Genomic DNA, 11076 nt, shown 5'->3' with positions numbered 1-11076 from the left:
GAAATGTTCATTTTTGGTCAAAAACTTATATCTCAAAAAGTACTTGGTCAATGAATCTGAAACTTGGTGAGATGTTTCTGAAAGTGTTATTCTGCAGGTTTTCTTCAAAACAACCATGACCACGCCCTTAGCAACAACCAAATGGCAGTATATTTTGCTGAAATAACAACATCTTCTGGTAGGCAAGTGAGTAAACATTTAAAAAATGTATGCAAAAATCCCTAGCAACAATGACCACGCCCATAGTAACAGCCAAACGGCCATGTATTTCACAAAGATATCAGGGATTAATAGACAATTGCATAAACATTCAAAAATGTATGTAAATTTGCTTAGCAACAAGACTACGCCCATAACAACAGCCAAATGATCATGTATATTGCGAAGGTAACAACAGGAATTGGAAAACAAACGAATAAACATTCCAAAAGTGTATGCAAATGTGCCTAGCAACAAGACCACCCCATAACAACAGCCAAATAATCACATATATTGCGTAGATAACAACGGGGATTAATAGACAATTGAATAAACATTTAAAAAAATGTATGTAAATTTGCCTAGCAGCATGACCACGCCCAAAGCAACAGCCAAATGATCGCGTATATCACAAAGATAGCAACATGGTTGGATAGGCAACTGGATTCAGCAAATGGACACCTATTGTTAGCATGGACTAACATATGGATAAACATTATTAAAATGTTCAGTTGTGCTACAGTGTCATTGGCAGTATTTTTAAAGTATAACTTGCGACATCGAAATAATCATTTCAATAACAAGTGTATTATTGGAGAAGACGACGTGGATATTGCTTCACTTTTCGTTGTGGATAAAACTCAAAATATAAATATCATAGTACTTACTTTATTAGCATGTATGTCTTCTACATTTGTGTATGCACATACATATTTATATTCCAGCTATCTTATGTATGTATGTATGTATGTATGTATGTATGTATGTATGTATGTATGTATGTATGTGTTTGTATGTATGTATGTATGTATGTATGTATGTATGTATGTATGTATGTATGTATGTATGTATGTATGTGTAATTTTAAAGTACAGTAATTTTTCTCAAGATATCTTAGCTAAAAGAAATGTTTATGTTTATCCTCACCTAGGTATTACTGTTTTGTACACTACGCACCGGACGATGTTAACTTATCTCATATTCTTGAATAAAATATTTATAGGAATTACCCACACATTTTCGTTTGCGTTTACGAATTTTCAGATATTATTAAACACCTCGTTTTTCCACAAAACAGCTTATTACTAATGTACTTTTTATAAACATTCTGAGAAGCCGAAGTCACATGAATTATGCCATTTCTGTCAATATGTCTACACGTCGTATCTGTATCTAGACATCTAGTTCGTCTAGTGCAGTACTATTCTTTATGAATGTCTTGTCATCTGATATCATGTGACATTATTGCAATGTAATTCTTATTTGTCTTATTGGATGTCATGACAACGTAATTATAACTAATCATTTGTGCCTATTAATTAAATTGCATGTCAATACATATTCAGTCTCGTGTTATCATTTATTGATATGGGTACATCATCAATATTTCAGAATAAATAAGTAAATCAAGACTATTTTTACCTTGATTGTATACTTTGCATCTCCAATACCCTGCGACTTTAGCATAGTTTGATAAGAATCGGCGTACAATATTCCGATCGAAAGGTCAAGAATCTACTCACTCTCATTAAAACACTTATATTAAGACTTTATTTGTATATGGACTATGTGGATGTCCTTTCGAAGTTAGTCAAAAATATGGCATACATTGAACAACGAGTCAAGTGTTATAAGTGTTCTCGTCCACGTCATGGTCACCACATACAAGTAGAGAGTGATGATAACAATAATTCGTAATTTGTGCACTCGAATTTCAGTAGTCAATTTATCCAAGGCAGGAGAATACAACACACCATTCGAGGAATGTTAACTGGCGGCGTTCCCTTAGGCTGTACGTATACACGTCCACTGATTTGCTGAACCTGTTAGAAGTATGCTTAGAAGACTGGGCTATGTGATTATCGCAACTTAGAATGTGATTATCACATTTCATGTCTATTTCAAAAATATCTTGTAACATAAAATTCCCTCGCTGCAACTTATCCCTTACACTTAAATATCGAGTAATTAGAAAGTTGATTGTTGAGAGAGAGAGAGAGAGAGAGAGAGAGAGAGAGAGAGAGAGAGAGAGAGAGAGAGAGAGAGTGAGTTGACACAGTGATAATTTCCTTAGCAATGCGTCTTTAAATTTGTATGTAACATGGATACATATTACGAGGTATATGGAAAAACATTTTGCAGCACATTTACCAACTACGTCTTTTGACGTTAGCTCGCAAAATGCATGGTGTTATACTTGTGTAAATGTGTCTGTCATTCTAGAAAATGTCCAAACGGTCTCTTCGTTATTCAAACGTGCTTATAAAATATTCATCAACCATAAAACTGTACATCTACGGTATTGCTTTTATAATAAACTATTTTCAAGGTTAGCATAACTTTATACGATAACGTGGCAGTACTTGCCCTGAACTTAAACAAACTATAGGTATTATCCTGCCAACAACGTGACAGATTATACTTTACACGGAGACAGAAGGCATGTCACTTTCCTGTTTTATAACAACCTAGGTCAAAGTAAGCTGAATTTCTTAATACATCATATTGTTTGTTAGGCATGCTGCAGATCGTAAAATTTGATTCATTCTACATATCGTTAAAGCTGGATATGCATTCAATTCATACTCCACTAACCGCAATGACATGGGAACAATTCATAAATACCATAAATAACAAAAATAATTTTCTGATTTGACAGAGGTGAAATAGCTTTTTGCTCATAGTTATAAATAACGGTAGAAATATACATACATACATACATACATACATGCGTACGTGCGTGCATGCATGCATACATACATACATACATACATACATACATACATACATACATACCACAGAGAGAAATTATCCTAACACAGGCTTGATTACATATTTAAATGAGCACAAGCTAGTATGTACGTTTCGAGGCGTAAATTTCCCTGCATATTTAAAAGGTGCCCCCAGTATACTGCTTACTAAGGCATACTTACCAATCACCTAAGTTTGATAGAACTCAAAGCTGGTATTAAGATCTGGCTTATATATGATCCGATGTTGTAATTTATAAATTACGTATTAAACAAGTTGAGGAAATTCTATCATGTAATCAACTGTTCTTACAATACAAGAAGACAATTGTAATGTCATAGAATGCAACAATGTTAACATTATGCCACAACAGTTTAATCGAGGTTTCACTTGAATAAAAAGTCTATAAAACACAGATTGTGACACATTAAGCCATTTCTTAAAGTTATCTCAAATATGGCACATTTATTTCAACATCTTACAAGTAAGAAATGAATGAAACATATTATAATTATGAATGTTTCTGAAAGGACACATTTAAACTTTTTTCTGTGGTGACAAGATGTTTGTCTCTTTTGTTTTTTGCTGGGGTGTTGTTATATATATATAATATATATATATATATATATATACAGTGAGATTTCCATTCAAATTATTTAATAACATAGCAGATTTGCAGTTAGCAGTAGAACGTGTCTTGAATAAGTAATGACTTTTCATAATTCATTACGTTTATAGTAAGTACTGGACAACCTTAGCAAAATCGTTTGTATGAAATTAACTATAATGCGTGTGTGATACAATTCCCCCAAGGAAAACATAGCCACTTATGATTCATTTTTTCTATAAAGGTACAATGCTGCTAGGCTTTTCCGAGCTACAATTATTGTACTTACAGCTAATAGTTCAGGCTGCCGTTTGTTTTAATTGGTAATGTCCTTGGACCAGATTTGAACCACTATTGTGCCAAGGTCAGCCCATCTGTATAATAGGGGACTCGGTAGGATGAGGTGAATGTTGTTAATGCTTTAATCCTAGCCGCTTATAGTGGTTTCAAGAATTGCATGCTCCCTGGGGAGTTCTTAAGGTGCCATGCTTCACAATGGATTTTTTTCTATCAGTGCTAGTGAAATATAATCTTTTACTAATAGGTTTTCTTTACATGATACAAGGCTGTAACATCTTACAAAATAACTTCTTACTTTCTAATGGGTGAAATCCAGCTACACCTGAACTTAGCTAATGCGGAGTTAACACTCAGAACTTTTCTTCTTCAAATCACACATGATGGCGTATAAACCCATCGCTAATAATTATCTTACATGTGTTCTCGTGATTGGTATATCACACACTGTAAAAATACGGGACAGTTTGGAGTGACTGAAATCTAACAGATTTTCTGTTTAAAAATATGAACCACGTCTCGGGTGAGTTAACACTTGTCCGAAATTGTTCAATATTGTGAATAAAACTGCTGGCGAACTAATGTTTTGGAGAACTTTGCTATTCGATAAATTTGGGGTTACCAGATATTAGATATTCGTAACCTAGATAAACAGACATTTACATATTCATAAGCTAGATAAACAGACATTTACATATTCGAAAACTAGATAAAGGTAATCATTATCTGATTAAGGTGGAAAAGCACCATTATAATTATTGAATATAGAAGTTCGTATCCTTCAATATATCACAAATCAGGTTTGCTTCATGTAAACAAGATGAGATGGTAGAATAATTGTAAATGAGTGGTCATCGAACACATGACGGATCGGAGAAAATTACATTTGTCATTTTGATAGAACTGCTGCTGCAATATGCTTAGGATTAGTATCAGGGGAGAATGACAACATTGCCCATCTTTTCTGATAAACCACGTATAGGGTATTCCTTTAAGCAAGAGGAACTTATTCAAGCTATGTATTATTAACTGGCGCCATCTCGCTTTATCCCGGGAGCGTGTCTGCATTGGATTATACGGATTATATTGAATACCAGCTCCTTCTATGATTATTCCGTTACTCATTTTGTTAGAATGATCCCTTGAATACTAGATTTTCCGCGTCGCTGGTGTAACTGACATATGTAAATCACATAAGCACGGACTTCGTTTCCGCTGCCATAATAAAGAAGCCCTGAAACATTATTACCCTTTTATGTTCGAGACTGTTACCTCATCTGACATTTTCGATCATCGCATCATTTTTTAAATTGCATAAGGTATTCGTGTCATCGTTATTAGTTACCATAGTCTATCTTCAAAGGTTGAAAGCGACCGACCCCCATAGCTACAGATAGAGATTTGATTCAATTATATTCGTGTCCTATGTACATCTCTTGAGAGTTGTTAAGATCGTTATGACAACCGTTACCCTACACATTCACAATCAAAGTTTATGAACATTTGATGAATTTAATCATGAGAAAGTTGCCATAGATTACACTATAAATATATAGGGTGTCTTGAGTTCTTACGTCTGGGGACTTCGTTATCAAGAAACAGTAATACTAAGTATTTCAATCCCAAAAAAATAAAATTTCTAATGTTTTGCTCCTGCTCTCCGGACACCCTCAAATGTTATTAAGAAGGTAGGAGCGCTTTCACCATTCGAAAGTGCAATGTCGACAGAAATTCACTTCTGAAACTGGGCGCACTTTGATTTATAGGAAAACAGACCACCTAAAGAGGCGCCAGGAAGCAAGTAACGCTACTATGTTGTCCTTCCCGAGTATATAGGCAGCTGCCACGTTGAAAGCACTGCATTGAAAGCTAATTATACACAAAAAGTCCACTTCGTAATGCTGGTATATACGTATTCAAGTGCGTGCCAGAGCAACATAGACCACATGGTGTTATATTTCGACAGTTTGCACAGGACAACACAGTGCCGTGTAATCGTACCAGTTACTCATTCCGTTTGATCATGTCGTATTTCATTTAAAATGAATAGACAGAGTAAATAAGTTGTATCACCTAAAGCATGGTTACTCGATATTACAGTAGGGATATATCACTCTTCAAATACACGTGTCAATATTCATTTCGAGAGAACAAAGTACTTTATGTCACAGTACCAGATTTAGTCATCATTGCAGATGAAATTGAGGTTACGTCCTTAGATATAGGTAGAATTATATGAACTCTATAACAATTCTGAATACTGACGAACGGAAGAGTTCTGCTCACTAATGAAAACCTAACCTTTAGAACAACTGAAACCAGTCTTGCGAAAATTGATAGGGTTACGTACGTGTTTTACATATCAGTCGAAATAATAAATGTATGGACAATGGGAAAATCTGTTCATATTTTACTGCATGATCGTAGCTACATGTGTGTTTGAAATTAGGGATAGCGCCACCTATATTCTGAGCTCAACATTGGCGTGACGTTGAACAAGAGTTCTCTGCCATACTCCTGCAATGTCCGTTAGGGACCGGTCAGTTTCTTCGGCCTGGGGTGGGGGGGGGTGGATTTGTAGTCATCCTGTTTTTATCTCCCGTAAGGGTACGGGAGGTATTAAAATACTAATGTTTGTCTGTCTGTCTGTCTGTCTGTCTGTCTGTCTGTCTGTCTGTCTGTCTGTTCGTCTGTCTGTGTCATCATTTTCTAAAATTCGGCTGGCTCAATTGTAATGAAATTTGGAATATAGAATCTTTAGGGTAATAGCTAGACCTGATAAGGTTTGAGCCACATCGGTCAATGTTTAATTAGAGAGATTTGCATATTAATGAAATCAAATAATCAAGCAATATCTTAAGACTCCATACTTCAATTTCAATAAAAAATAGTATATTCATCAAACATAAGAAAATACATTTGTTCATGTACTCTAAACTGTTACTGAAGTGTAATATGGCAAGATGGCGTCCATGATTCGAACACGTCGACTGTATTATATTGTAGGTAGCGTTTGCTGTGATTTTCGGGCTTCTTCTTCTGTGTTTGTGACATTGAATTCGGCGTGAAACAAATCCTACAATTTCTACAATATAAACGCAAATAGAAGTGATTCACATCTGAATTGCAAAGTTCAGTGGGTTTCCAGCTAAATTACGCCTTACTTGTCAAATTTGAATATAACACATCGTATGCAAAACGTTTCACCACTCTCATGTGCCGTCTTGGAGAGTTTAGAAACTACGAAATATTATCATTACTTATACACGTGATTGGTTACTTATTAATAGACTTGATTACAAAAGGTATCCATCAATATTAATAGCACGGCCATTCCGGTGAAGCATCTTCCTTCACGGCCGAAGTGATAAATAAATACACCACATCCCTGGACCCATTTCATCATTTCATCTCACTCAAACTGAAACCTTTTTTTTCAGCTTCGTTACCGGATCGAACACATTACGTGAAATTACAGTTCACTTCATGCTCTTCGAAGATTCATTTGAGGTTAACCATGGTTCGCATGTACACATCGTTCAGAAATAAAAATTATCATGGTGTGTACCAAGTTCATAGTTCTCCTCAGCAACACAAATTTGTTTATACCATTCTTTTTAGTTTAATTTTAATAATTGGTGGTTCCCTTACGGGAGGCGCCCAGTTTACATCCGGTTTAAATTTGCAGTAGGGGGGGGGGGGTCATGCTGTTTTGAAAATTATGGATGAGGGGGGTCATATTGTGATGGGAGAAATAAATCCTTTTCTACAATGGCATATAGCCCTGTCTGAAATGTGGTACATGTAAACATTTGTTCTTGTCCCTGTTTCTTACATGAATTCTTTAATATTACTTATTAGTTCTAACATAACTATACATATACATATACATATACATATGTTACCTAGCTACCACACTAGTTACAGAACAGGTCATGTAAATGCAAGCCTGTTTCACAATCAATGCTTCACTTATGTTGCAGTTTGGGGCAAAAGTGAACTTGAAGGTTTCGTAATGGTAATATTCATAGATAGTTTATAGAATAAGTTAATCTAAATTATTCTACTTGTCAGTATTAACTTGTCAGAAGAGATTAATATACTTTCAATTTTTGGACACTACATGTTATTGACAATACAAATTACCACATCTCATCAGATTCCAGTTTCTATTATACACTAGGTATGACCACCTAAAGTTCTCTAACATACCGGTGACTTTACTATACTGCAATATTAATACCCATATACCAATGTTACGGGCCCATTTAGTGTGACATGGGAAACTCATTTAAAACTTACATTTACGTTAGCTTTTCAAAGCTTGGAAATATTACCTCAAAGGCTATGAATAACCTAAACATTGCATTGATAGAAGAAAAAACTACAGATCTGCCAGGGGACCCCAAGGACTCCCTCACCGCCAGAGGTCACTCATGCATTCAACCAAGAATCAGATGCACCAACAAACTTTTTACTGCCATAATGCCATGTATTAAACTTAAATATTTTCACCCTATTCTAATTTGAGATGATATTGTATTTTCAAGATGTGAAATGTTTGCCAAGATAGCCTAAAATTGCCTTAATCTCCAAATCTCCCCTACCAATGATACTACCATTAGATGTGCTGACCTTTACTACATGTATATAATGATGCCATTTAACTTTTTAAGAACATATTTCAACCCTTAGTGTAAGTTACAAAGAATAATTTCTGATACATGCTGTCTTGTAAAGCATGCATTAAGTTATTGCTTGAAAGGGTCTGAATAGCCCAAATATTGGCTTTAAGAGTACGAATTCTCCAGGGCTTCTAGAGGGAGACGCCCTCGGACCCCCCCCCCCTCCACATGAGGTGGACATATCTGAGTCTCAAGCTCTTCCCCTCTTACTGTCAAGATGCTATCAAAGTATATTTCAAAAGTATTTCAACACTATTTAGTTGCTTTTTACATGTTGGTGCTGTCTTGTAAAGCTTGGAAAGTATTGTCTGAAAGGGGCTGAATTGTCTCAAAATTGACTTTTCAGCGTAACAAACCTCCAGGGCTACTAGGGGAGATCCCTTAGGACCCCCCCCCCCACACACACATGAGGTGTACACATCCCATTCTCAAGCTCTTCCCCCTTACCTCTCACTGTCAAAATGCTATCAAACTATATTTCAAAAATGCGTTTTACATATTGGCTTGGAAATAATTTTCTAAAAATGTCTGAATAGTCTCAAAATTGACTTTTCAGAGTTAAAAACCTCCTGGGCTTCTAGGGGAGACCCCTAGGACCCCATAACAGATGTACATATTCCCTTCTCAAGCTTTCCCAAACCTTCCACTGTCAAGATGCTATTAAACTCCTTTTGGAATTTATTTACCCTGTGTAGTCAATAATTATAATTATGATAGTGCTAACCCGAGATCTTATAAAGTAGATGCAAGACAGTCAAGCAGTCCACACCTAGTCACGATCAAAAAATCAAAAAAATACCTGTCATGTGTATATTATATAGGGGGGGGGGGTCATCATGTTTTAGAATTAAGGTGAAGGGAGGTCAGCCTGTTTTTGTTTTTGCAGCTAGGGGGTCAGTAACTGTTTGTCAGCCCTATTTAAGAATCCACCCCCCCCCCAGGCTGGAGAAACTGACCGGTACCTTATATCGAAACTGAAACTGATGGGAAAAAATACTTTAATTATATTCATGAAAACGCCTGAGATTAAAGATACATTAATACGGAAAATTAGTCCTAGCAAAGTTTAAACTTTTACTTATACCTTACATACACTCTTAGCATAACATTTTCAATCATCAACTTGAATTTTACGTACAAGCAAATGTTTACTTGTCAGTGTGGGGAAAAGTTGTCATTGACATTAATGCAGCATCTTTATAATCATGATTCAATGGAATCGTAATGAGTAAAATGTGTGACTTGTGCAATTGTCATTACAGTAATTGTTAGCAGAAACGATGGTGAATACAAACCATGACACCCCTGAGCCACAGAGGGTGACAAACGCTTGGAATTGGATACAAGACCTTTTCTATATTGCATGTACTACACCTGAACTGTACATGAAATATGTACAAAGTCCTGACAAGTAATTCAATCGGTCTTCGTGCCAAAGGACACTTTTAGATATTGTTTCGCATGACCAAGGCAGTCAAATAATATTCAAACCAAGGAGAGGGTTTTCAGGAATAGATAATGAATGGTCGATCACTGTGACAAGCTTTTGTGTTTTCCGATTTTTCATTTTTGCTGTATTTACTATCACTCAAAAGAAAACATGCGCGAGCGTGCGCTTGTGTGTGTATATGTATGTATGTATGTATGTATGTATGTATGTATGTATGTATGTATGTATGTATGTATGTGTGTGTGTATGTATGTATGTATGTATGTATGTATGTATGTATGCATGTATGTATGTATGTATGCATGTGTGTGTGTGTGTGTGTGCTGGGGTGTGTGTATATGTATGTTTACTTTTAATACGCAATATACAGTACTTAAAAGATTTACATGTATTTAATTTTTAAATGTGTATAGTGTAAATGGCAGTAGTAAGTTAACGTTCAACTTCTGTACTACATATTTGAGTACTTTCCTGAAGGTAATATCGATAGAGGATGCGTAGTCAATTCTTCGTCAAAACTATTCTTCATCTCTCCATATGAATGGTTTGATAAATTACGTCTATTCTCAAGAGTGACACGATTTGTATCTCGTTTCCGTTCCTTCTCATTAAATGATCCGGTGTCTCTTCCATAACCTGGAACTGATAAAACTAGAAATAGATCACATGAGGGCGGGAAAATCGATATTTGACTTCCATCAATGTAATTGCCTTCCATCAATGTAATTCAACGCATGGAATCCATTTTGTCTGTGTCAATAACATTATATATGTAAGTGTATTAGATCGGAGTTCGGTGTCCTGTATGATCCCAACATGACAGAAACGTTATATCGTTCAAAAAATGGTTTATGCATTTTCGTGACATTTTTGTAATACCAGTAAGTGTTACCTCATGTGTGTTTCTTTTCAGTGAAGCATGAATCAACCATTTGGAAAAGATATTGACATAGCAGTTGATAGTTTTCCTTTATTTCATACATTGCCGTTTTCCACAATACCGATTGATTGTAAATTCATTGATATTCTGCCATATATAAAAACACAAGAAAGTATAATCGTCCAGTTGTAATAAACCACCTTTCAAA

The sequence above is a fragment of the Glandiceps talaboti genome, chromosome 15 (genome assembly GCF_964340395.1).
Source record: "Glandiceps talaboti chromosome 15, keGlaTala1.1, whole genome shotgun sequence".
Classification (NCBI taxonomy): domain Eukaryota; kingdom Metazoa; phylum Hemichordata; class Enteropneusta; family Spengelidae; genus Glandiceps; species Glandiceps talaboti.
This window is presented reverse-complemented; position numbering follows the sequence as displayed.